The sequence below is a fragment of the Giraffa tippelskirchi genome, chromosome 6, assembly GCF_054371585.1.
Source record: "Giraffa tippelskirchi isolate mGirTip1 chromosome 6, T2T-mGirTip1v1.2.pri, whole genome shotgun sequence".
NCBI classification, from domain to species: Eukaryota; Metazoa; Chordata; class Mammalia; order Artiodactyla; family Giraffidae; genus Giraffa; species Giraffa tippelskirchi.
In genome coordinates this window covers 139,990,596-140,016,487 of record NC_137280.1, presented here as the reverse complement: position 1 = coordinate 140,016,487, position 25,892 = coordinate 139,990,596, and the positions used below count along the sequence as shown (strand labels likewise).

At 39.3% G+C, this 25,892-nt stretch overlaps 1 protein-coding gene across 4 annotated transcripts in view; it reads right to left on the bottom strand.

The window, feature by feature from the left end:
* SGCD (sarcoglycan delta) overlaps positions 1–25,892 on the bottom strand; it is a 434,639-nt gene that overhangs the window by 345,104 nt on the left and 63,643 nt on the right. The window lies entirely within an intron of this gene.

Here is a 25,892-nt window from a genome sequence, read left to right as displayed (position 1 = left end):
TGGAATCAAGATTGCCGGGAGAAATATCAATAACCTCAGATATGCAGATGACACCACCCTTATGGCAGAAAGTGAAGAACTCAAGAGCCTCTTGACGAAAGTGAAAGAGGAGAGTGAAAAAGTTGGCTTAAAGCTCAACATTCAGAAAACTAAGATCATGGCATCCAGTCCCATCACTTCATGGCAAATAGATGGGGAAACAGTGGCTGACTTTATTTTTCTGGGCTCCAAAATCACTGCTGATGGTGATTGCAGCCATGAAATTAAAAGACGCTTACTCCTTGGAAGGAAAGTTATGACCAACCTAGATAGCATATTAAAAAGCAGAGACATTACTTTGTCAACACAGGTCCATCTAGTCAAGGCTATGGTTTTTCCAGTAGTCATGTATGTATATTAGAGTTGGACTATAAGGAAAGCTGAGTGCCGAAGAATTGATGCTTTTGAACTGTGGTGTTGGAGAAGACTCTTGAGAGTCCTTTTGACTGCAAGGATATCCAACCAGTCCATCCTAAAGAAGATCAGTCCTGAGTGTTCTTTGGAAGGACTGATGTTGAAGCTGAAGCTCCAATACTTTGGCCACCTCATGCGAAGAGCTGACTCATTTGAAAAGGCCCTGGTGCTAGGGAAAATTGAGGGCAGGAGGAGAAGGGGATGACAGAGGATGAGATGGTTGGATGGCATCACCTACTCAATGGACATGAGTTTGGGTAAACTCCAGGTGTTGTTGATGTACAGGGAGGCCTGGCATGCTATGGTTCATGGGGTCACAAAGAGTCGGACACGACTGAGTGAATGAACTGAACTATCACGATAGTATACAATAGAGCACTTTTAATTATTCAAGAATTTTAAATATGTCCAATGGATTCTAGTCCTGCCTGGTCATTAGCATCGACTAGAGAGCAGGAGACCCAGTTCAATTTCTGGATTGGGAAGATCCCCTGGAGAAGGATAAGCTACCCATTCCAGTATCCTTGGGCTTTCCTGGTGGCTCAGATGGTAAAGAATCTGCCTTCAATACAGGAGATCTGGGTTTGATCCCTGAGCTGGGAAGGTCCTCTGGAGGAGGGCATGGTAACTCACTCCAGTATCTTGCCTGGAGAATCCCCATGGGCAAAGGAGCCCGGTGGGCTATAGTTCATGAGGTCGCAAAGAGTTAGACACGACAGGGTGACTAAGTGCAGAAAGCTTGTTAAAAATATATATTATCTGGTATCACCCTCCTCATAAATGATTTACTAGGTCTAATATGGCTCCTTGGAGTCTAGATGTTTAAAGAAATTATTTTACTGATGTATAGTTAATTCACAATATTGTGTTATTTCTGGTCTATAGCAAAGTGATTCAGTTATACATGGGTGTGTGCTCAGTCACTCAGTCGTGTCTGACTCTTTGTGACCCTGTGGACTGTAGCCCACCGGGCTCCTCTGTCCATGGTATTCTCCAGGTAGAATACTAGAGTGGGTTGTCATTTCCTCCTCCAGGGATTGAACCCACATCTCTTGCATCTCCTGTACTGGCAGGCAAATTCTTTACCACCTCACCACCTAGGAAGCCCTCAGTTATACATACATACATACATATATATATATATATGTATGTATATATATGTGTGTGCGTATATATATATACATATATCTCCTTTTTCATATTCTTTTCCATTATGTTTTATCACAGGATAATGACTATAGTTCCCGGTGCTATATAACAGGACCTTGTTTATCCATTCTATATATAATAGCTTGCATCTGCCAATCCCAAACTCCCCATCTCTCTCTCTCCCACTGGGAATCTGGATTGCTGTTTGTGGGTTTGCTTAAGTGGCTGCACAAATAAGCTGAAAACCCTCTGCCTTCATTACTCGATGAGTATGTTTTTCTTCCCAAATGATAAGCTCAACGAGGCTAAGAAATATGTTTATATATATTGAATGTCACCTACTGCATCTAGGAGATTAATTAGTGCTGAGCTGACTGAGTAATATGCAAACAGCACCAGGTTACCCTACAGTCATCTCTACCATTCCACCATCCCTAAACCTAAAGAATCAAATGCAGCTCTTCATCCTCATGCAGCAAAATATATAAATACAAATATGTACAAATACACTGCCTTTCAGAGTGATATTAGCAAGGACTTATTATTCCTCTAGATCCACATCTGTTCTTTCAAATACTTGGAACTCAGCACACTTACGAATAATGCATTTCAAATCACAAGAGAGTCTAAGAGGCAAAAAGCTGCAAGTTGTCTGGGTCAAGCAGTGTGTGTTTAAACTAGAACAGCTGCAGAGACAAAGCATCCGGGTTGCTTTAAACAATAATAATGCTCATGATCTGAGTTATAAAACAGTACTTTTCCAGGCATTATAGGTGTGCTCAAGCCCATTTTACAACTAGGAAGAACAGGTGCTATTTTTTGATACTTCATCCCTCAAATTTTGAAGCCCCAATATTATTATTTGGGAATGATGCACATTAATTTTTAAAAATTTATTTATTTATTTTTAATCAGAAGACAATTGCTTTACAATATTGTGTTGCTTTCTGCCATACATCAACATGAATCAGCCATAGGTATACATATGTCCCCTCCCTCGTGAACTTCCCTCGCACCTCCCACCCCATCCCACTCCTCTAGGTTGTCACAGAGCTCCAGATTTGAACTCCCTGTGTCACTCAGTAAATTTCCACTGGCTATCTAATTTACATATGGTAATGTATATGTTGCACTACTACTCTTACAGAATAATTAAGCACATTATTTGTGCTTCAGATAGGTCTCTGCCCAGATGTCCCTTTTACAATGTGTGTACACTAATTTATAATTCATTGACAACTGAGGGTGAACTAGGTCAGCATAACCTGAAGTCAGACAGAACTCTAGATTTAAGATGACCTATAGTTAAACACTTTTGAGAAAGGGTGAAAATAGTATCTTTTCTCCAAGAGTCAAAAATATACCTCCACAGTAGCTCTCAAAGTATAGTCAGTGGACCAGTCACATCAGCATCACTTGGGAACTTGTGAAAATTCTCAGGTCCATTAAGCAAAAAACAAGCAAACAAGCAAACAAACAAACAAAAAACTGGGTGTGGAGTCCAGTGATCTGTATTGCAACAGTCCTCCAGGTGAGCCTGATTGAGAACCACTGTATTAGAAGGCCTGCAAGAATGAAACATGCCTACTTAAAGCAGTATTAGCCAAACACATTTGCCCCAGACCCCGTTTCCATGTAACACCTACCAATTTCCATGAAATCTACAGTTTCATTAGAAATAAACTAAACGGGAAAAGAATCTGAGTAAGAATAAATATATGTATATGCATAACTGAATCACTTTGCTGTACACCTGAAACTAACACAACATTGTAAATCAACTATACTCGTATATATATAACTGCCACACCATATTCTGAAAGCCCAAAATATATTAATTGCACAACTGGCAACTGACAATGATAAGAACAACTGTCTATTGCATGACACTACATGCTAGACCCCAAGAATACCATGGTAGATCTGACAGATATAATCTCTTCCTCCTCAGGGTGTACTGTCTAGTACGGAGGACAGATCAATAATAAACATGTAGGGAAAGCTATGTATGAAGTGCACACACTGTGTAAGAACATGTGAGGGAAAATGAAGAGGGCTGATGGACAATTTAACGTTGACTTGGGTCAATCATTTGCTTTGCAAGTTATTCTCATCCTTCTCTTGTCTTCACTGCCTTGGCCAAGAGGACTAAAACACCTGCCTCTAGCAGATACAGAGACTACTTCACTCAGATACACTTTTAGGAAACCCCAGGACACAAGGGCTTTAAGAAGGTCACGGTGATCAATGAAGTTAGTGCTATAAGCCTGAATGTTTGGATCTCCAAAAGTCATATGCTGAAATCCTAACCTCCAAAGGTTATGGTATCAGTAGGTGGGGCCTTTAAGAAGCGCTGGTCATGAGGTGCTTAAGTCTTTTATGAAAGAGACTAGTATCTTATAAAAGAGACTCTGCAGAGATCCCTTGCCCCTTCCCCCAAGGGAGGACACAGTGAGAGGTTGGTTGTCTGCATCCTGGGAGAGAGCTTTCACCAGATGCTAAATCTGCTGGCACCTTGATTCTGGACCTTTCAGCCTCCAGGACTGTAAGAAATGAATTTCTGTCGTTTATAAGCTACCCTGATATATATACGCTGATATAAGCTTCCCCGATAGCTCAGCTGGTAAAGAATCTGCCTGCAATGCAGGAGACTCCGGTTCAATTCCTAGGTCGGGAACATACGCTGGAGAAGGCTACCCACTCCAGTATTCTTGGGCTTTCCTTGTGGCTCAGCTGGTAAAGAATCTGACTGCAATAAGGGAGACCTGGGTTCGATTCCTGGGTTGGGATGATCCCCTGGAGAAGGGAAAGGCTACCCACTCCAGTATTCTGGCCTGGAGAATTTCATGGACTGTATAGTCCGTGGGGTTGCAAAGAGTCTGACACGATTGAGCAACTTGCACTTTTCATAAGCTACCCATGCAGTGGTATTTTGCTATAGCAGCCCAAAAAGATTAAGACAGCGGCCAGTAGAGCCACTGAACACATGCTCACAGGAGGCTGTTTCTTCCTAGGTCACTTTTACTCAATTGACCTTCTGAAGCTGCAAAGCCAGACCTCTGGTGCCATGGGTCTGCTGCTTGGAAGGTAGTTCAGTGTGGGGAACTGATCAAAGAGAATGTTATTGTTGCTACAAAGACAACAATAGCCTGGATGTGCACTTTAAGAAATCTATACTCAAGTCATATTGCCAGGTACAGTGAGCTCCTTTAAAACAGGGGGTTTTGTCAGTTGTGTTCACTGACATATTTCCAGATTCTGGAACAGTGCCTGATGCACACTAGGTCAACCAAATATTTGTCTTTACTGGTTCAGCAAACCCTCTGTGTCAATCTTTTTGTGATCCATCTATTAGTAAGAGGAGGCTAATTGTTAAAATAGAGTCAAAATATATAAAAGCTCAAATACAAGAGAGGTGAATTTTCCAATAGAACTTCCTGCAATAACGGAAATGTCCTTTATCTGTGTTGTCCAATATGACAGTCACTAGTCACATGAAAATATCGAGGACTTGAAAGGTGGCTAGTGTGACTGAAGAACTGGAGTTTAAATTTTAATTAAATTATAATTAGTGTTAATTATTATAAGTTTAACTATGGCTAATGGCTACCATACAAGACAATACACCAAAAGATCCAGACTTATGGGTGCTCAACCATCCTCAGTATATGGTATTCAAGGTCACCCTTGATGTTCTCTATCCAGCCAGTTAGAAGAGAAAAAGAACATGGAAAAGTGTGGATAGGGCAATTTTATGGGTCAGACATGTAGGTGGTAAACTGTATTTCTGTTTATCATCTATGAGTGAGATCTAGTCACATGGTCATAACCAGATGCAAGAAAGTCTAGGAAATTTAGTCCCTGGTATGCAGTCACCTACCATCAAGAACTCAGTGTTATAAAAAAGGGAGGTCCCTATTACTTTAGTAAAGAGCCAGCCATCTCTACCACACATGACTATGAGAAAAGAAGGTGGTTTTCTAGGATCCTCTATTCCCCACTCCTCGCATCAACCCTAGTCATTGAATAGTAGAGCTATTACATTGGTTACAAACCAATAGATCATTTCATTCAACTGTCCATCGGATGTGCAGGCTGTTCATACTGAAACATCTCCTATAAAGGCCATCTTGTTCCAAACAGGACCGTGAGAAAACCTGCAGGGAGGCCTTCTCTGTCTCACCACATCCCTCACTATAGTTTTTCAATTTCTCTTTTCCTTCAAATCAAAGTTAACTGCATTTTCTCATAGAACCTGGCTGGGTGACGATATTAATCCGATTAACATTTGCATGTGAATAAGAATACCCATAATTCTATCACTTGATACTGTCAGGTCTAGGAGATGACAGAGGTACATATCAAACTAAGGACTTTAATGACAGAGCAGAAGGAATGACCCATAAGGGCACTCCAGGCAGGGCCTTGGGGGAGATATTAATCTAACCAGGAGTGCCAGCTCTCAATAGTCTGGGAACACTTGTTAAAAGGGGTTAAAACGATTTGAATGTTGGCTGAAAAGCATAAGGGTCCTGTGTTAATAAATCCTTCCTCTGCCAGCCTCAGGATAGATTCCAAACCATCCATTCATAAGCAGGAAAGAAGGAGAATAAAAGATCCCTTTGCCCCAAAACTCATCAAGGGGGCGTCTGCCCTAGGTTAGGAGATGCCAGAAATCACTTTACCCTGTTTCACTGGAACTCAGCACTTGAAATGTCAGTCACCTTGCTGGCAATGACTTACGTACTATTTTGGAGAGGGTTCCATATTGCTGGTTAACTTATCTTATGTTTGAGGTCTTGTCTCTCTGTAGACTCTCAGCTGCTAGGGGAGACCAGGACTTCATTCAAGCATATGAATCTCTGAAGCACTGGACACTGTGTCTGGGGAATCATGACACACAGGGAAGATATACCTGCTCAGTTTGGCCAACAGGATCCACACAACTATTCTGGACAATGTGAGTTCCAATCTGGCTGAGTGGACTAAGGAAATCACTTTCCCTCTCCAAAGTTCAGATTTATCTTCTAAAATAGAGCTCAGCAAACTATAGTCTATGGGCCAGTTTGAAGTCATGGTCTGTTTGAGTACAACCTGTAAGCTAAGATTTTTTTGAAAAACTTTAAAGAGTTAATAAAAAACAAAAAGAAACAACATATGCAACTGAAACCACGTATAGGCTTCAGAGACCTAAAATTTTTATGATGCGGCCCTTTATAGGAAGAGTTTCCCAACCCCTACTCTAAAATGAAGACAACAGACTAGAACAAGTGTTTTTGCTCTTTTAAATTTTGTTTGCTTTCCACCACCTCCTCACCGAGGGAACCATCTCTCTAAAGAATTTATAAGTCCAGGTAGTAAACGGATAACCCAAGTACCAAGCCACCTAGGGTGATGCAGGGTGGGAGCTTGGTCAATATCCTTTCCTCTGGGCTCCTTAGCAAATCTTTCAGGCTCCTATAGTACAGTTGGAAAGCCTCAGACAAAAAAGATCAGTAAATCCCACCCCCTTGTTGGCCCAGATATTCTTTTTTGGTGGGGAGGAAACAGAGCTTGGCAGTTAGTACTTAAGCATGGGAGTCAGAGTATTTGGGGTGAGTCCTGACTTTATATGCTATTATCTATAGGCACTGATATCACTTTAACTCTCTAAAGCTCTATTAACTTCAAAATAGGAACCACAAAAGTAACCTACCTCTAGGGTTGCAGTGAAGGTTAAATGAAATAATTTCATGGACAGCATTTAGTAGAAGGTCTGGCAACATATGAAGATATCAATCCATGGAAGCTATCATGACTATTAGGAGAACACACTCTTTCTTTTTCTGTCTCTTACACATGACTTAACTCTTGTAACAGCTTCAACAATACTGTCCAGAGGTCAATAAGTTCCATATCATACCCTCGATACATATTAACCTATCAATACTGCTGGCAAAGGGCTCAGCATTCCACAGCTGAGAAACCCAACCAGGGTGTGAAATATCTTCCCTGAATTCCTCTCCATCACCTGGCTTCCCTAAGCCCAAAACCCACTAGATACCCTTTGCATTGCAATAATAAAAATGCACACAAAACCACACATATAAATAAAATATTTTGCTGCTAATGAGAGGCAAGCCAGCAGTTTTCTCATCACTCCTGTGACAAGTTTATATGCTCTACAATTGCAGTCGAAATATTTTTGCTATTTTTGTGATTTTCCTGGCTTCCATCCCAAGGAATTAATCATTTCTACAGCACTGGGGAAAAGCTGAGAAATAGCAGGCATGACTGACTGACATGATAGTGTATTCTCTTCACCCATGTTGAATCACTCTCTGTGCAAGAAATTAAATCATTCCTGGGGAAAATGTCTTGCTGTGGTCACGAAAGTATGGAGGCATAAGTCCTCCAGGGCTCTTGCTTCCTGGGAAATGGCGAGGTAGGTGGACTTCAGTTCTTTTGAGTTTCACAAATTATAGGTGAAGAATGACGAACATCCTCAAGGTCCTGTGGGTGTGCCTAAATTCACATCATGATGTCATTGGGTTGGCAGGAAACAGTTGCCTTGGCGGACCAGCAGAGGTTATGACTGAGAGACTCCTGTGACCCAGTTTGGAATCAGCGAATTTGACCTAGAAGAGACTCAGCATCTAGTCAGTCTCCTCACTTTGCAAGACACAGGCTTTGAAGACAGACACGTGTGGATTTGAGACTCTGCCTCTTGTTACCAAATCACTAACCTCTTTACCATCCAATTCCTCTTTGCAAATGTTACCTTCTTCACAGCAGTACTAAAAGGATGAGAGACACAGTTTAGCCCAGAGCTAGGTACATGATAAAAGACTGAAAATGAACAGTGGCCAGATCATATAAACAAAGATGCCTTTGACCTACAGTCAAAACAAGCTGCCCAGAAGACCAACCCCTTATTGACAGTAACACACTCAGGAAGACAGCTCTGCTGTAAATGAAACTTGCAAGAAGGCAGACTGCTATCTCTAGTGTCAATATAGGAGGCTAAACAACCATTTTTTAACAGTCAGCCCCAGATAGCCAGGACTTAATAAATAACAGTTTCCCTCCTTTTGTCCCCACTTCCAAATTAGAACAACCCAAAGAAAGCCAAATAAGCTCCCCTAACCAATCACATAGACGCCTGATCTCAAGTGAGTCTGCCTACAACTTTGTCGCTCCCGCAGCCTCCAAAGTAGCGATTTGGAAAGCTTAGGAAAGCTTTCTACCTGCCTTTGAGCCTTTGCCAAACCACAAGTGATGGTGACCAACTTTCACGCTGTAGCAAACTCTGAAAAAATACCTTTGCTTGTTTCTATTTGGTTGGTCTTCCTTAACTTCCACTCTGTATACATGTCTACCTTGCACATTGCCTGCACAACCATAAATATGTTGTCATACAATGAATAAAGAAAAGACAGACATCTTCGAAGACAGTGTTGTGATTTTCAATCCACTGAAAAACTCAATGAACAAAGAAGTCATCACCACAGTGTCATTACTCAAGCTTGTTCTATCCAGTGAGAATGCTAAGACTAAGTTTACATTGTGTTGATCTTTCAAGAGTCTGCCTGACTGTCCCCTCATTTGTTTACTGGTTTTATGAATGGTGCAGCAGCAGAGCTGACTTCCCACTTAGCACAGCAGGCACAAAGCAAGGGGTACCAAATATTTTTAAGGACCCACAAAAATGGTTTCCTTTCTTTTAAAACCACAAGGAAAAAAATGAGCTTTAGGTGGAAGAAAATAATTTATATGTATTAGTACACTGCTTTTAATATCAACACTGTGCAGAATATATTTTTAATACATTTTGTGGACCAGTTCAGTTCAGTCGCTCAGTCACGTCCGACTCTTTGCAAGCCCATGGACTGCTGCATGCCAGGCCTCCCTGTCCATCACCAACTCCCGGCGTTTACTCAAACTCATTTCCATTGAGTCTGTGTGCCATCCAACCCTCTCATCCTCTGTCATCCGCTTCTACTCCTGCCTTCAATCTTTCCCAGCATCAGGGTGTTTTCAAATGAGTCAGCTCTTCGCACCAGGTGGCCAAAGTGTTGGAGTTTCAGCTTCAGCATCAGTCCTTCCAATGAATATTCAGGACTGATTTCCTTTAGGATGGACTGGTTGGATCTCCTTGCAGTCCAAAAGACCCTCAAGAGTCTTCTCCAACACCACAGTTCAAAGGCATCAATTCTTCGGCGCTCAGCTTTCTTTATAGTCCAACTCTCACATCCATACATGACTACTGGACGGACCTTTGTTGGCAAAGTAATGTCTCTGTTTTTTAATATGCTGTCTAGGTTGGTCATAACCTTTCTTCCAAAGAGTAAGTGTCTTTTAATTTTATGTCTGCAGTCACCATCTGCAGTGATTTTGGAGCCCCAAAAAATAAAGTCAGCCACTGTTTCCACTGTTTCCCCATCTACTTGCCATGAAGTGATGGGACTGGATGCCATGATCTTAGTTTTCTGAATGTTGAGTTTTAAGCCAGCTTTTCCACTCTCCTCAAGAGCCTCTTGAGTTCTTCTTCGCTTTCTGCCATAAGGGTGGTGTCATCTGCACATCTGAGGTTATTGATATTTCTCCTAGAAATCTTGATTCCAGCTTGTGCTTCATCCAGCCCAGTGTTTCTCATGATGTACTCTGCATGTAAGTTAAATAAGCAGGGTGACAATATATAGCCTTGATGCACTCCTTTCCCTATTTGGAACCAGTTTGTTGTTCCATGTTCAGTTCTAACTGCTGCTTCCTGACCTGCAAACAGGTTTCTCAAGAAGCAGGTCAGGTGGTCTGGTATTCTCATCTCTTTAAGAATTTTACACAGTTTGGAGCTCACTAAAGCAAAAGTGCCTGGAATCTTCAAAAGTCTTAATATGGCCCTGGTCAAAGGAAATATTTGTCCTTTTTGTGGAATACTAAAGCAATGGTTATTATCACTCATCAATTTCAAGCTCTCCACGCACACATATTCTCTCTTCTATCCTGGTGATACTCAAATTGATCTTTCAGCTATTGTCTGGTACACTGACCCATTCAACTCATTCCTTCTGCAGGTATCAAACCAAGTATGTTCAAATAAAGAAGAGATCATTATTCACTTGAAGAAAATAATTTAAAAGCTTTGTTGGCCTTCCACAACTATTAGGATCACAATCTGGTCCCAATTTATAATTGTTTCACCCACTACTGTCACCTCCAGAAGTTCCCCATCCTTCATTCAGGCATGACTACATCATACCTGCCCAGGTGCTCCTCTGCCTACTGAATGCCAGTACATTCTGCTAAGATCCTGCTTCACAATCGTATTCTCAGTGAAATCCTCTCATGTATCCAACATGAGATGTTCCTTCATCTCATTCCCAAAGCACCATTGTATCAAAATCAACTGTAATCAGATAGATATCCATCAATCTTAGAATGTAGCCCTTTAAGGGCATAGATCAGATCTTATCCGTTTCATTTCTGAATGTCAATAACTGACAACTATTAAGCGACATGGCCAGAATGTAAAACTCACTCACAGCATTGGTATCAGAAGTTAAGTCACCAGGCTGCTGCTTTCACCTTCTTTTAGTTTATCATACAACATTTTAACAGTAGCCAGCCAGACCAGGGAGGCAGATGAATGTTTTGGATGTCAGGCATTGAAGTAAAACAGTGCTATGCAAATGAATATTTAAAAACAGACTCCCCAGGAAGAAAAAAAAAAAAACAAACCTCAAACCAAAAACAATCCTCCCGATTCACAGCTTTTGCCAATTGTTGTGACATAAATATACCCACCATGGCCAATTTCAAGCTATTGTCTATCAACTTGACTTAACTGAACCTTAAAGACTTGAGAAGAGATACCTCAGGTATACCTGCAGTATATGTATGCAATATTTCCACATACAGTTGTCAGTCTAAACAATAAACAACCTCCAGAACATAAAAAAACTACATAATGCAATAAAAATAATTAATACGTGGTGGTTTTTGAGTACTTATTATCCTTATTTTAATTAATTTACTTAACTTTACATTCATAAGTAAATTTAATTTTAATAATGAGTATGTTTAATAACTTATTCAACAGGCAAAATTCCATAAATTTAACAATTGGCTCTCATGAACCAGTGCAAGCTGTCTCTAGCGCCCCACAGATAGCAGGAAGTGGGTTTAGATGTAAACAATAGGAATGTTATAAAAATAAATACCCAGAACACTTGAGGATTTAGATTAACAACAGAGTAAAGGCACTGTTTAGATTCTGTTTTGTTACCTAAGCAGGTCTTCCCTGCCCTGTGCTTTGCTGTGACATGGCCGTTTTATCATACGTGTTCAGTGCCTCCCTCTCTCACCAGATTGTAGGCTTTAAGAAATGGAGGACCTTACTACTCCTCACTGCTGTGTTTCTGGTGTCAGGTTTTCAATCTGTGGAAGGGGTAAATGCGTGACCTCTTGTTGCCACCCTATCACTTTTACATGGAAATGATAGGAGTGATGCTGCGAGACAGATATCAAGGGACACAGGGTTTGAAAAAGGAACCATAAAAGGGTAAGTCTTCACTCAGTGTGATCTAACGTTGCTTGCATCTGAGAAATTCCTTAGAATGCACTCAGTGTTTGTGTGCTGAAAGGAGCAAGGTTGCAAACAGGAGTCAGTTGCCATGCCTTTTTTGGCATAGTTTATATATAAAGAACTAGAGGTTAACTATGAACGAAAAAGAAGTGCAGTGTATAATAATGTAATAAGCAATCTAAAGCAATACTGCACAAGAGCATTTTATTTTTGTCCACAGATTAAGAACAAAGTGTCATTAAAGAATATTTTAAACTTGGACTTTCTTTTGTCTTGCATAATTTCAAAGCAATAATAGTAACAAGTACAGATATAGAACTACTATACACTATGCGCTGTTAATGCATTTAGTCATACAACAACTTGCCAATGTATGGATTGTTATTATCATGAGCAAACTGAGACACAAGGAATTTAAATAACTTGGCCAAGGTCACATAGTTAGGACGTAATGGCCGTCTGGCTCCAGAGTATCTGCTTTTAATCATTATGCTATATAGTACAGCTGACAAAACTAACAATGTCCAGAACGTCTAGAATGTCCTTGGAACTCTATCATTCTGGAGTCAGTCCCAGTTGTCATAGCAAGAGTTTTAATCTTCTTAGAGGATCTCTAGGGTAGACACACAGTCTCTGGATGAGATAAGGAACAACCCAACTTTAGAGACATATGAATATTTTTCTTAACCAGTGGAACAAGGTTCAGGAATTCCCGCCAGCGGCCTAACTTCGGGTAAACCTTTTAGAACATCATTTCGAATGGAGATATGTCTTGTAGGTGGACGAATTTACTAAGCCTCCCAGATTAGGTAGCCAACAGGAGGAGCATAGGAATAAAACACAAGGGAAGCTTATCTTTGAAGAGGTTTGGGGAGAGAAAGCTTCAGAAAGTTTTGCATCTTCAGATGTTTGAGTGTTTGCGTGTGCGCACTTGTGGGAGGATGGTGGGAGGGAATGTACAAGGAGGGGACTGTGACAGGCTCACTCTAGAGAAGATCTTGTCTTTCTTCTCCCAAGACCACCACAAAGTCCAACCAACATTTCAGGTATGTACATGTGATGCCATTTTAGCAGATGCACAAGTAACAGATTTTTATGAGGCTAGCTTTGGGACCTTCTGGTTTCAAAATTTTATATGTCAAAATAATATCTATATTAGGTAGGTTTTCACTTTCAGAGATATTTAGGGAGATATTTAAAATACAAATGCATCTTCATCATCCGTTTTCAGTTAGTGCAAGTTACAGATTAATAAAATCTGATAAAAGTCATAGATTAATAAAACACCAGAGTGGAAATATGAAAATTTAAAAGTTAAACTTATCTTGTTAGAAAAAGAGGATATTTTTTGAAAAAGTTAGAGGAAGTGGTCTAATTAACTGATCTAAACCTTTAGCTATATTTTAACAAAGCCCATGGATGGATTCTGGCACAATGAGGTCTTCAGACTGCCAAATGCAAGATCAATTTGTAGGAGAAACAACAATCAGTCATTAATTGATTTCTGATCCTATTCAGCTTTAAAGGACACCCCCAGGCCCTTGTAAATAAAATAATGATCTGTGATTGGGCACATTTGATGGCAGTTTGATTGCCGTCCATAGAAAATTACTAGGTTTCCCAAAGACTGCCATTGGCCTGTCACCTGGTGCTTGAATGAATCTGTCTACTGCATTTCATCCATTGACTGTCTTTCTCTAACGAATCAGGGTCCATGGCACAAACAAGAGGTGTTCAAGGAAACTATCATCAGCAGGTTTGTTAAAAGAGCAAATGGTTTCTGTACTCATATCATGAATATCCTAATAGTCACCTTGCTTATCAATTACACAGTTGCTTCTGATAATAATTCAGAATCACAGATTGGTAATGCTGTCAACAAAAAGTGGATTCAAAACACAATTTAAATATGACTTTTTTGCAGACACAGACTGTGAAATCCAACTTACAAAGTTCTTATGTAATTTGTGATAAAGTATCAATATCCTAGAAAATGACTTAGCACAACTTCATACTTTTAAGTGTTACTTAGAATCTCCCTTCTTTCTCTCCTTTTCTAAGAAGAAGAGTCTGAATGGAAAGGGCTGAGCACAAGAGCTACATTCAAAGGAATCTCTGCTTTCAGAGATATCAAAACTGATGAGGTCAATTTTAGATCATAATATGAATGTTGGCAGTGGGAAATTACTGTCCTCCACCATTTTGTATATTTGCTTCATGCCAAAGACAATGCTCATTTCTCCTTCACCACGTGCATTCTCCCAAATAAGGTCATTTTTCTTGGGATTGTTTCGGGGCACTTTTTTTTTTGGTTATAGAGAAAGTATTTTCTTTCCAACATCTCAGAAAATTATTTAGCAATCGTACTCTCTGCCAAACAATAATTCTGCTCTTATAAAGCAATGTCAGGCTTCAACATCTATTCTTCATCTGCTAAGACAGAGTTTGAAAAGAATATTTCATCTTCAGCTGGGCCCTGTTAGTCCTTCAACTCAGCTCATAGGTGTAATACATCATGCCTGGAGGCCCTCTGGTATTATATAACCTCCCATGCATAACTTGAATTAGCAAGGAAATGACATATTTATATAGCAATTAAAAATATGTTTAGCATTCCCTGAGGTGCCACCCCTCCCAATTATTTAAGCTAAAAGCACATTAATCATCTGGCAGGGTATACTACAATAGAGACAGCAGGTGTTTCTGTATCCATTGCTTAACACGACATAGGGAAACAGAACCTGAATTTACACAACCTGAACCAGTCACCACACATTGATTATACTTACACCTGAACAAAGCATGCATGCTCTTTTTTTCAACAACATCATTTGGAGCTGTCACCTACCCAAATACATGAAGCTCATATGCTTTCATGTCACCGAATTCATAAGATCATTTATTACTGAGCATGAACAAGAGGAAAGGGGAAGGCAAGCTTATTCTCAGAGGTGTTCTTGATTTGAAAGTCTATCCCTGATTTGAAAGTCTATCCCTGACAGATCTCCAACGCTGTGAGATCCCAGAACCTGTTAGACATTTTGGAATGTTCATTCCTGACTGCTTATGAGCAGATGGCGTTATTTTAAAAGCACACTTTTAACTGCTGTACACTTCCCCAAACATAACAAAAACAAGAAACAACATTGGATAAACACCTTAACTTGGTTGAACATTCTGAAATACTTTGAGTGCACTAAAAATCTGAAATTAAAAGATGCTTGCTCCTTGGAAGTAAAGCTATGACAAACCTAGACAGTGTATTAAAAAGCAGAGACATCACTTTGCCAACAAATGTCTGTATAGTCAAAGCTATGGTTTTTCCGGTAGTCATGTACCAATGTGAGAGTTTGACCATAACGTAGGCTGGTCACTGAAGAATTGATGCTTTTGAACTGTGTTGCTAGAGAAGACTCTTGAGAGTTCCTTGGACAGCAAGGAGATCAAACCAGTCAATCCTAAAGGAAATCAAACCTGAATACTCATTGGAAGGACTGATGCTGAAGTTCCAATACTTTGGCCACCTGATGCAAAGAGCTGATTCACTGGAAAAGATCCTGATGGTGGGAAAGATTGAAGGCAAAAGAAGAGGGGAGCAGAGGATGAGATGGTTAGATAACATCAACGACTCACTGGATATGAGCTTGAGCAAAGTCTGGGAGATAATGGAGGACAGAGGAGCCTAGCAAGCTGCAGTCCATTGGGGTTGCAAAGAGTTGGACACGACTTAGCCACCGAAAGAACAACAAAAAATGGGGGGCATGCTAAAAATACTAGGATGAGCCTAAGAGTACTCTCGCTGATCCCATGGTAATGACAATCAAGACTGGATAACCAAGCGCATTATAGGAGCACACCAACCCTCTGTGATCTAGAACACTCTCAAGTCAGAGACAGGGAAGGAGCCCCGGGCAGCTCATCATTAGCAAAATACCATCCACATTTTTAAGGGCCTTCGTGTTTCAGAAAACACTTCCACTTACTTCATTTCACGCAAGCATGCAATAACATTATAAAGGATGATTAAGACCCTCCCATTAATTGTAAAGTGACAATTTCCTGAATTTTATCTGACTTTTTAAACAAGGTACATTTTTACAAGTTGCAAACTCAGATATTTATATAAAAGTCTATCCTAAGTGATATGGTGGATGATGACTGTAATAACTGGATGTCCATATTGTACTTTCACTATGTGCTGTATTGTTGTTGTTGTTCAGTGCTAAAACATGTCCAACTATTTGTAAACACATGGATTGCAGCACACCAGGCTTCCTGTCCTTCACTCTCTCCCAGAGGTTGCTCAGATTCATGTCCATCAAGTCAATGATGTCATCCAACAAACAGCATCCAATGATGCCATCCTCTGTCGTTCCCTTCTCCTGTCTTCAATCTTTCCCAGCATCAGGATCTTTTCCAGTGAGTCAGCTCTTCGTATCAGGTGGCCAAAGTACTGGAGCTTCAGTTTCAGCATCAGCCCTTTCAATCCTGAATATTCGGGATTGATTTCCTTTAAGATTGACTGGTTTGATCTCGTTGCTGTCCAAGGGATTCTCAAGAGTCTTCTCCACTACCACAGTTTGAAGGCATCAATTGGAAAGACAGCTACTCAGAAACTAAATATTAAATGTTCATTCCAATCTGACTTAATGTCCAGGCCAGATTCCTTCCCTAATCACCCAAAGCCTAGAGTGAAAAAGTTTTCACACAAACATGGCACAATTTGTCTTTATAGTTTTATACTAGACATTAGCTCTCTAAGCATCTACCTTAAAGCATATCTGATGCCACTGACTATAATAGTTGAGGAAACACACCTAGACATTTTTCTATCAGTGACCTTTTAAAATTAGTATTATTAAGGGATCCTTTTTAGTGTTCTTGTCTATAGATAAGACCCCAAAGATTTTATTGTCTTAGAATTTAACTAATTTAACTTTTTAAAAACCTATTTGTGCATTTATTCAATTACTAAACACAGGTTAACTATTCTAGCTCCACTTCCCAAAGAGTGTCTGGCATACAGGAGAATCTCAGTGAACAAGATAGATAAGATCTGATTCTCATGGAATTTCTTTTCTAGCCATAAAGGGCCAAGTCATCAAGCAATTACACTATAGTGTGAGAAAGGCTTTGATAGGAAACATCTATGATGATATGAAAGCATTCAGAAGGAGTGTCTAACTTAGATTTAAGGGATCAAGGAAGCCTTCCTGGAAGAAAGGACTCTATGCTAAGAGACAGTGGAAGTATAAGAACTAAGAAAGTAAAGACAGAGTCAAGCAGAGCAGTGTTCCCAGAAGAGACCACATACGCAAAGGCTTGGCAGGTAAGGAAGAGCATGAGTTTGGGAATGAGACACCCCTGGCTTTGATTCCTGACTCCACTATTATTACTTATGTGATAGAACATTTCTGACCTTTTGATTTAACAGCTGAACTTCACCAGAGCAGACCTCATATTCACGGTCGACTTTGAAATCGCTATCAAGGAAGACCCACACAGCTTCTATGAGGTCAGCGTGGCTTTCCTTTGACCAAGTGAGGCTGCCTTTTCTAGTCCCCAATTTCTGTAATAGTAAAATTAATATTTAGCATTTATTTATTATTAAAATGTGTGGAAAGTACGGACTTATCAAGGGAAAGTCATTAGTGTGAGGCTAGAGGAAGTACAAGGAGAAGGCAATGGCACCCCACGCCAGTACTCTTGCCTGGAAAATCCCATGGACGGAGGAGCCTGGTAGGCTACAGTCCATGGGGTCGCGAAGAGTCGGACACGACTGAGAGACTTTACTTTCACTTTTCCCTTTCATGCACTGGAGAAGGAAATGGCAACCCACTCCAGTATTCTTGCCTGGAGAATCCTAGGGACGGTGGAGCCTGGTGAGCTGCCGTCTATGGGGTCACACAGAGTCGGACACGGCTGAAGCGACTTAGCAGCAGCAGCAGCAGCAGCAGCAGAGGAAGTCCAAAGAACTCAGATGGTTGAGAGGTGGAACCAGGAGGGACACAGGTATGAGGTTCTGAGGGCCAAGGCATGGCTTGTTTTATGAAATCAAACACTAAGTATGAAAAAAAAAATAACAGCTGTAAAGTAAGAATAAAAAACCTGCATACTTTATCAAGTTATGAGAGCTAAAAGAGATAATATGAAAATAGTGTTTATAATAATAAAAAAAATATTCAGCACTTACTGTGTGCTGAATGTTTTACACAGATTATGTCATGCAGTCTGTAACAGAGAAGAAAAACCTGACTTCACATTGCTAATGTTCAGTTCTGCTGGCCCTAGACCTTTCTAAAGAATGTTACCTATAGTCTGAAATACGCATGATAGCTCATTCTCTAAGGCTCTGCCTCCCAACCTTGACCTTTAAAAGTATAATACTTTTCCATTTGTGTAGAGGTAAAAAGCAGCAGGACAGAAAATAACAACTGTCTTGTTCGAAGCTTTACGGGACACTGTGATCAGACCTATAGGTACAGCTGCAAGAACAAAGTACGAAGAATTCCAGCACCAAGAAGTTTGTGAGGACCAGACACATCCCCTTCCCCTTTTAGTATGAAAGAAATTAGGGATTTTCCTGGTGGTTTAGTGGTTAACAATGCATCTGTCACTGGAGGGGACACAGGATCAGTCCCTGGTCGGGGAAGATCCCACACGCTGTGGGGCAATTAAGCCCATGTACCACAACTGCTGAAGCTCGCGCACCTAGAGCTCATGCTCTGTAACAAGAGAAGCCATCCCAAAGAGAAGCCAGTGCACTGCGGCAAAGGGGGGCCCCTGCTCACCACAACTAGAGGAAGCCCACCCACAGAAATGAAGACCCAGTGCAGTCAAAAGAAACAAATAAATAAATTTCAATAAAGAATCTGAATTCTAGCTTGGGTATGATTACTCTTTGAGACACTAGTCTATCATCTTCTCCATCTGCTGGCTTCATGAATAAAGCTATTATTCCCTGCTACAACTTGTCTCTCTAGTCTTTCCACTTATGGCCTGCCACGTGCTAAGTGGTATGAGCTTAGACGAGGTAATAAATCCTTCTAACGACTATAGGATGAACACACAACTATTATTCCACTTTATAGATGAGAAAACTGAGGGAAAAAAGGGTGTAAGTAACTTAGACAAAGAGTCTTAAATGGTGGAGCTGGCATCCACTCTTGAGCAGACTGCCTTTAGAACCACAATCTTAACCATGAACTACACTTCCTTAACTGTTAAGTACCAAACTCTTCACTGATTCCTTTCTGGTCTAAGATGCTACGATTCTATGACTTCTATAACAAAGTATGCCTTTTAACATACACACTGACAACTAGCTGGGATATACAGCAGAAAAACACATTAAAAATACCTCTTGATGATAAATACATAAATACATACTTACTTACATGAAGGCATTTATTGGTCTGAACAAAGTACTACATTCACATCAGGTTCTAATGTTTGCATTGTAATTCAACTTTTCTGTCACGCCCTGTGCTCAGCCTACCCAAATCACCATCTCCAAGGTAGAGATGGGTATTTGCATTCTGTGTGAAAGCTGAAGACTGATTTGATTTTCCTTGCCCAAAGAGTGAAAAATGATTCTCCAACTTAATTATGACTCTCAGAAGGCACCTATTCTCTGCACCAGGAACCTTAATTTTCCTTTAATCGGTGTGGTTTGCGTGTGTATGTGTTTTAACCCAAGCTGCTTACATCATGATGAGAGGAGTGTTCAAGCTAGCTTTGCTTTGCAGCTGTATCATTTTCTAACTTGAGAGCCTCATGACTTTCATTTACAGACCCTCAAAACTACTACAAAGTCACAGTTAATTCACAAGCCTATTACCTTGGCCTCTACCCTGGCTTCTTTTGATACCTCCAGCTCAATTCTCCCCAGGATTTTTGTTCTGTGGTTTCTCAATTGTTATTATTTTTAGCTGATGTCACGGGAGAGAAAGGCGCGAGACTATTTGGAGAATTTTTTCAATTGACTCTCAATTTATTCTGTAACCTACACTACAGAAACCAAATCTCAAATTTCAGTGATAAAGCTCATGCAAGACTGCTCCTTCTTATGGGAAGCAAAAGACACTCCAATACAACCCTCATCTTTGCTTTACCCTCGTGTGTTTTCTCAAAATTTACGATTGGAACAGAAACCACACCTGTCTATATACAATTCCAGACTCTGTACTATATTATATTCTTTCTTTACATAAATTCCTTTGCATCACATAAAAATCTTGTGTGATTAAGTACTACTACTGCCACTTTGCAAATGAGGAAACTAAAGTTCAGAAATGTAATACGACATGGCTAGGAAGTAGTTCAAACAGTATTTAAGCCATTATCTATTTTGCCTTCTACAACATATATTCTAAATATCTGCTTCTTGGGTGTCAGAATATCCCTCTAGCTTTTGTACATTCATCCTGGTCAAATGCAAGCTGGATACAGAAGATTACGTTTAATTTTTTTTTTAAAGAAGAAAAAATACAAAATACAAATTATGTACTGATCAAGTTAGGGGCCTCTAAGATTTGGTTAAATAGGATAGCATTTTTTCTATCTGGATGTGACCTGGGTAAAGTCAATGCAGTACAATACACAACCTTTTCCATTATTGCAGCAATTCTGTTGTGACCCAGAGGGAACACAGATGGGCCCACAGGATCCTGGAAAGATAGTCTAAAGAAGATATTTGCCATCATGATTTTCACTGAGAACATAAAATGCAAGGGTCGGGTTCGAGCTTTAACCACCAATAATTCTAGGGAACACACAAGGCCACAAACCTGGGGTCTGGAATGAGCTCTAGACATGCATGAGTCCAAACTCTGGAAGTCTTTGCCTTCATTCAAATTCAGGAAGATAGTATAAAACAATAGATGCATTAAAGCCTAAAATAAGCTCTTACATAGGACCACGTGTCATTTGTACTCAGGTATTGCTTTTTCTTTGTATCTAAGATAATGGCCTCAATTTTGAAGGAATCTACTAAGTAAAAAGACAGGTGTTATCCTGTATTAACCTTTTTTTCCCCTCAAAATAAGCATCCTATCCAACAGCAAATCCTGTCAACAGTAAAATATAACTTCTCCCTACTTTGCCATCATTATCATCTCACACCTGGATTATTATAATAGCTTCCTACCTTATCCCTATTTCTCTCCTGCTATTCTGCACTGCATTCTCATCACAACAGCCACAGCCATGATGATAAAAAAGATATCTGGTCATTTCTCTTTTGCAGAAGAAGTGGCTTCCTTTGTCACTCAGAATAAAGTGATTTACAGATATTTCATGATTTGGCCCTGGCTAACTCTCTGATCTTGTCTCTAATATTCTGTCATCATACTGCCTGAGCAACACAGGACACTCTTATCTGTTTCTTGAACATGATATTCACACACCATCTCAGGACCTTTGCACATGCTGGTCCCTCTGATGCAATGTTCTTTGCCCAGACATCAGCATACCTAACTCCCCCTCTTCTTGGAAGTCTTTACTCAAAGTCATCTAAATGAGGCTTTCCCTGGACTAATCTAAAGTTTTAACTTCATTTCACCAATGACTTTCCAATCAACATCTGTTTTCCCTCCTTTGCAATATCAGTATCTAAAACACCATGTGTTTCTTTTTCTTTTTTCTTTCTTAATGTCAGATAACACATCAGAATGCAAGCTTTATTTAGGGCATTTTTTTGGCTTTTCTTTCTTTTGCATCTTCAAAACCTAGAATAGTGTCTGGCACTTATTAATAACTGAATGCTAAAAGAATAACTGAATAAAATAATTAATGTACAGGTTCGTGGGCAAATAAGTAAGTAGATGGATGGAGGTAGATGTAAATGGCACAAAGTAGGCACCTGGTAACTTAATGAATTAAAAAATGGATGAATTATAAAATGGTGGTGTCTAGGATGGTGGTATTACAGGTGATTTTTATTTTATTCTTTAGGATTATCTATGTTTTATCATATTTATATATGATGAAAATACAAATTATTTTTCACTTGCAGAGAACTTTATAAGATTTTTCCACGTACCACATCTTGTTTTATCCTCAGGGTGGTACACCAAATAGATTATAGTCGCATTTTACATGTGAAGAACTGATGTCAACAGAAACTAAACTGATTATCAAAGAGCTCACAGCTACCAAATAACAAAGATTGGAAAAAAAAAGAAAAGATTGGTTCTTTTGTTTATGTAAAGTGATGGGAAAATGTCAAGCAAACTGCTCCTTGAAAAAAGGAGGTTTATATCAGAATTTCTACACACGAGGAGCTTATCGATGGTAAAAAATGTTAGAGAGGTCTAGACTTGAGCTTGGATTTACATAATGCTGAACATAGAATTAAAACAAAATTGATTATTTTAAATTGTGTTAAAATATGCTTAACATAAAATTTACCATCTTAATCATTTAGATATATAGTTCAGTAATATTAAGTACATTCACACAGCTGTGCAGCTATCACCACCATCCACTTCCAGAGATCTTTTCACCTACTGAAACTCTGTACCCAATAAACGATAACTGTATTTCCCCTCGCTTCCTATCTGCTGGCATCTACCTTTCAACTTTCATTCTGTTATGAATTTGACTGTGCTAGCTACTTCATATAAGCAGAATCAGCTTTGTCCTTTTGTGATGGGGTTATATCACTTAGCATAACATCATCAAGGTTCATCATGTTGCAGTATGTCAGAATTTCCTTTCTTCTTAAGGCTGAATAATATACAACTGCATATATATAGAATGATTTGTTTAACCATTTATTTGCCAATGGGCACTTGGGTCGCTTCCAACTTTTGGCTACTGTAAACAGTGCTACTATGAACACTGGCGTACAAGTATCTGTTTGAGTCTCTGCTGTCACTCCTTTGGGATATATATCTAGAAGTGAAATTATAGGATCATACAGTAATTAAAAAATAATTTTTATAACAAAACATTTGTATACCTAATAGATATTATTAAAAAGAGCAGGTGTTTAAACCTACACTTCACTGGGCTTGAATGTAAGCACACATCAATACACCCTTCCCAAAGTACATTCCTAGCTTTATTTTTAGCAAGAATAGACATTTATGTATCCCACCATCTCCTGAGTGTCTATTGATGCACTAGACTCTGGGAATTCTGTAGTGATTAAGACAGAAAGAGTCCCCATCTTCATGGAGCTTACCATTTAGAGAAGGGAAGCAGATAATATTACATAAATAATAGCAAATAACTACTTTATGACTATGATATGCACTGTAATGAGAAAATACAATGTGTTGTAAGAATATTGAACAGGCTAGCCTTTGGTGTGTGGGGGTGGGGTGCACAGAGGCCCCTCCTTCAAGAATCAGGGTAAGTTTTACAATGTAAATTGGAGTTCGGTACCCATTAATTATCAATTTATTTTGTAGTGTAAACAACAAATGTTGAGTGTCATTAGATCACTTGCTCCAAATTTTATAACCATACTCCAAAGATTCAGAATAATGTTGGCAATATTCAGATGCTCATCAGATGAATTAATTAAACTAATTAGCTTAAAGTTTAATTAAATAGTAGCTATTAACTTCATTATCCCCATAACACTGATTTTTTTTTAAGTAGTGATTTGGGATTTTACATATAATTATTTCCCTCTTTAATGTCTTTTTACCTTCTATTGCAGTGGTTTAAAGATGTGTATATCTTATGGGAAACTATTGGAGAAATGAGCTTTTTTATTTTTTTCTTTTTGTCATTATTTTCCAGGGATTGTCAGTTCTGGCTCTTATCTGTTACCAGCCAATATGTGACCAAAGTAAAACCTGGAGATTCAAAGGCCACAGAGTTCCTGTAACAAAGAACAAACCTGACTCCATATTGAATCTATTTCTTTAGCTTTAACCTTTGTGCTGTTTTGCCTGTGCTTAGTCCTGTTTGCTCTGCCCCATTGTAAAAGCATGTGGTTTATAGCCTCAAACACAGGAGAGCCCATTCTTAAGGCTCTGACCTTTAAAGATATATCACTTCCCCACTCATACAGAGATAAAAAGTTGCAAAATAGAGAATAACATTTTTCTTACTGGAGACTTATACGAACATTGAGACCAAACATAGGTGGACACTTTAGGAACAAAGGATAAAATATGCCAACACCAAGAAATATGTAACAACCACAAATTATACACACACAAATACAGGTTGTAGAGACAGCAAGTTTTTCACCAAAAACTTAGGTTCACTTTTCCTATTATGGAGCTGCTGCTTCGAAGCAGCTTCCCAGCCTGGAATAGCACACCCAGCCTTCTTCCATAGTCATGATCCTGTGGCTGAATTCTCATCACTGGAACATGTATGTAAATAATACAGGCCATTCTCAGGCAAATTTCCCTCACAATTCTTTGTACTCTCTTGCTCTCCTTTCCCTGGATGGAGGTAACACCGAAGGTGATTTGGTTGGTCATTGCAATAAAAATGGCAACTCTTCCTTCAATCTGGGTTCTTGAATAACTGTGAGGTGAACAGCACCCACCACTTTGCCAATGTATTTCACAAGAGTAAGAAACAATTTTGCTATTCACTAATATGGGATTTATCTGTTTAATATTCTAGATGTCATCTCACAGCAAAGCACTGCTGTGAAGTCATGGGTCGTATCTTTGATTGCATATACAGGAGAAATCAGGAATATTTTAAGTCTAGATATTACACTCTTTTGCTACAAAACATTACAGTCATTTTTGGTGTTCCAAATGACAATTGAGTAGCCCACAATTAAAAAATAAAAGAGAAATAAAATTTTAAAATAAAATAAATATTGTGAAAATTCAGAACAGGATTTCCCAAACTGAATGATGTAGGTAGGTGAGGACACTGGTCAGGTTATTGCTAAATTGGAGAAATTCTGGGTTAAACAAATTATCTGGTTTCCTTATGGTATAAGTATTAAGTGCTCATACTTTCATCTTTTATAAGCCAACATATTCCATAAATCTCCAAGGAGCAAACTAAATGAGGGTGGAGTGAGTATTGTATAAGTATTGTATAAGCTTTTCCCCAACTTTGAACTCAAAATCTTTATATTTCATAGCATTTCCTAAAATAAGCTTTTTATGAAGCACATTTGGGAGAATACTAACACAGCACGCTTTTAGTCTCGAGAAGAGTGATCACCCTGCATTGTCTCAAAGTTTCCTAGTGACTACAAGGGGGAATAGGGGACCACAGCTAATATTACTAATGTTTTAGAAGCCGTTTAAACATAGAAAGGATATTACTGGGATGATGGATGAAGTCTGAATCTGGACTGTGGATTAGATAATTGGAGCAATTTGAAGCAGCCTGTAGTTTGATTATTTCACTCTGCTTATTAAGAGGATATCTTTCTTAAGAAATACACATGAAATATTTAAAAGCAGAGGGACGTGAGTATCTTCACTTTATTCTCAAACTTTTTTTAAAGCATATAGGGAGGTAGAGGGAAATGCAGTGGGAGGGAAAGGAAGAACGAGAGAGGAAAAAAAATAGGAGGGATGGGTGGGAGAATCCTAAGAAATTCTGCCTGAAATTTTGCTATAAATTTGGTATTTTACATGTACATGAAAACATATACATAAAGGTTTCCAAAAAGAGTGATGTCCTGTAGGTAGTAGGTTCAACATTCATTTTGGCTGTGCTTCATTTCAAACACATTACACATGTTTATTTAAAACTGCCCTTCTCAGACTGGAATGCCACCAGC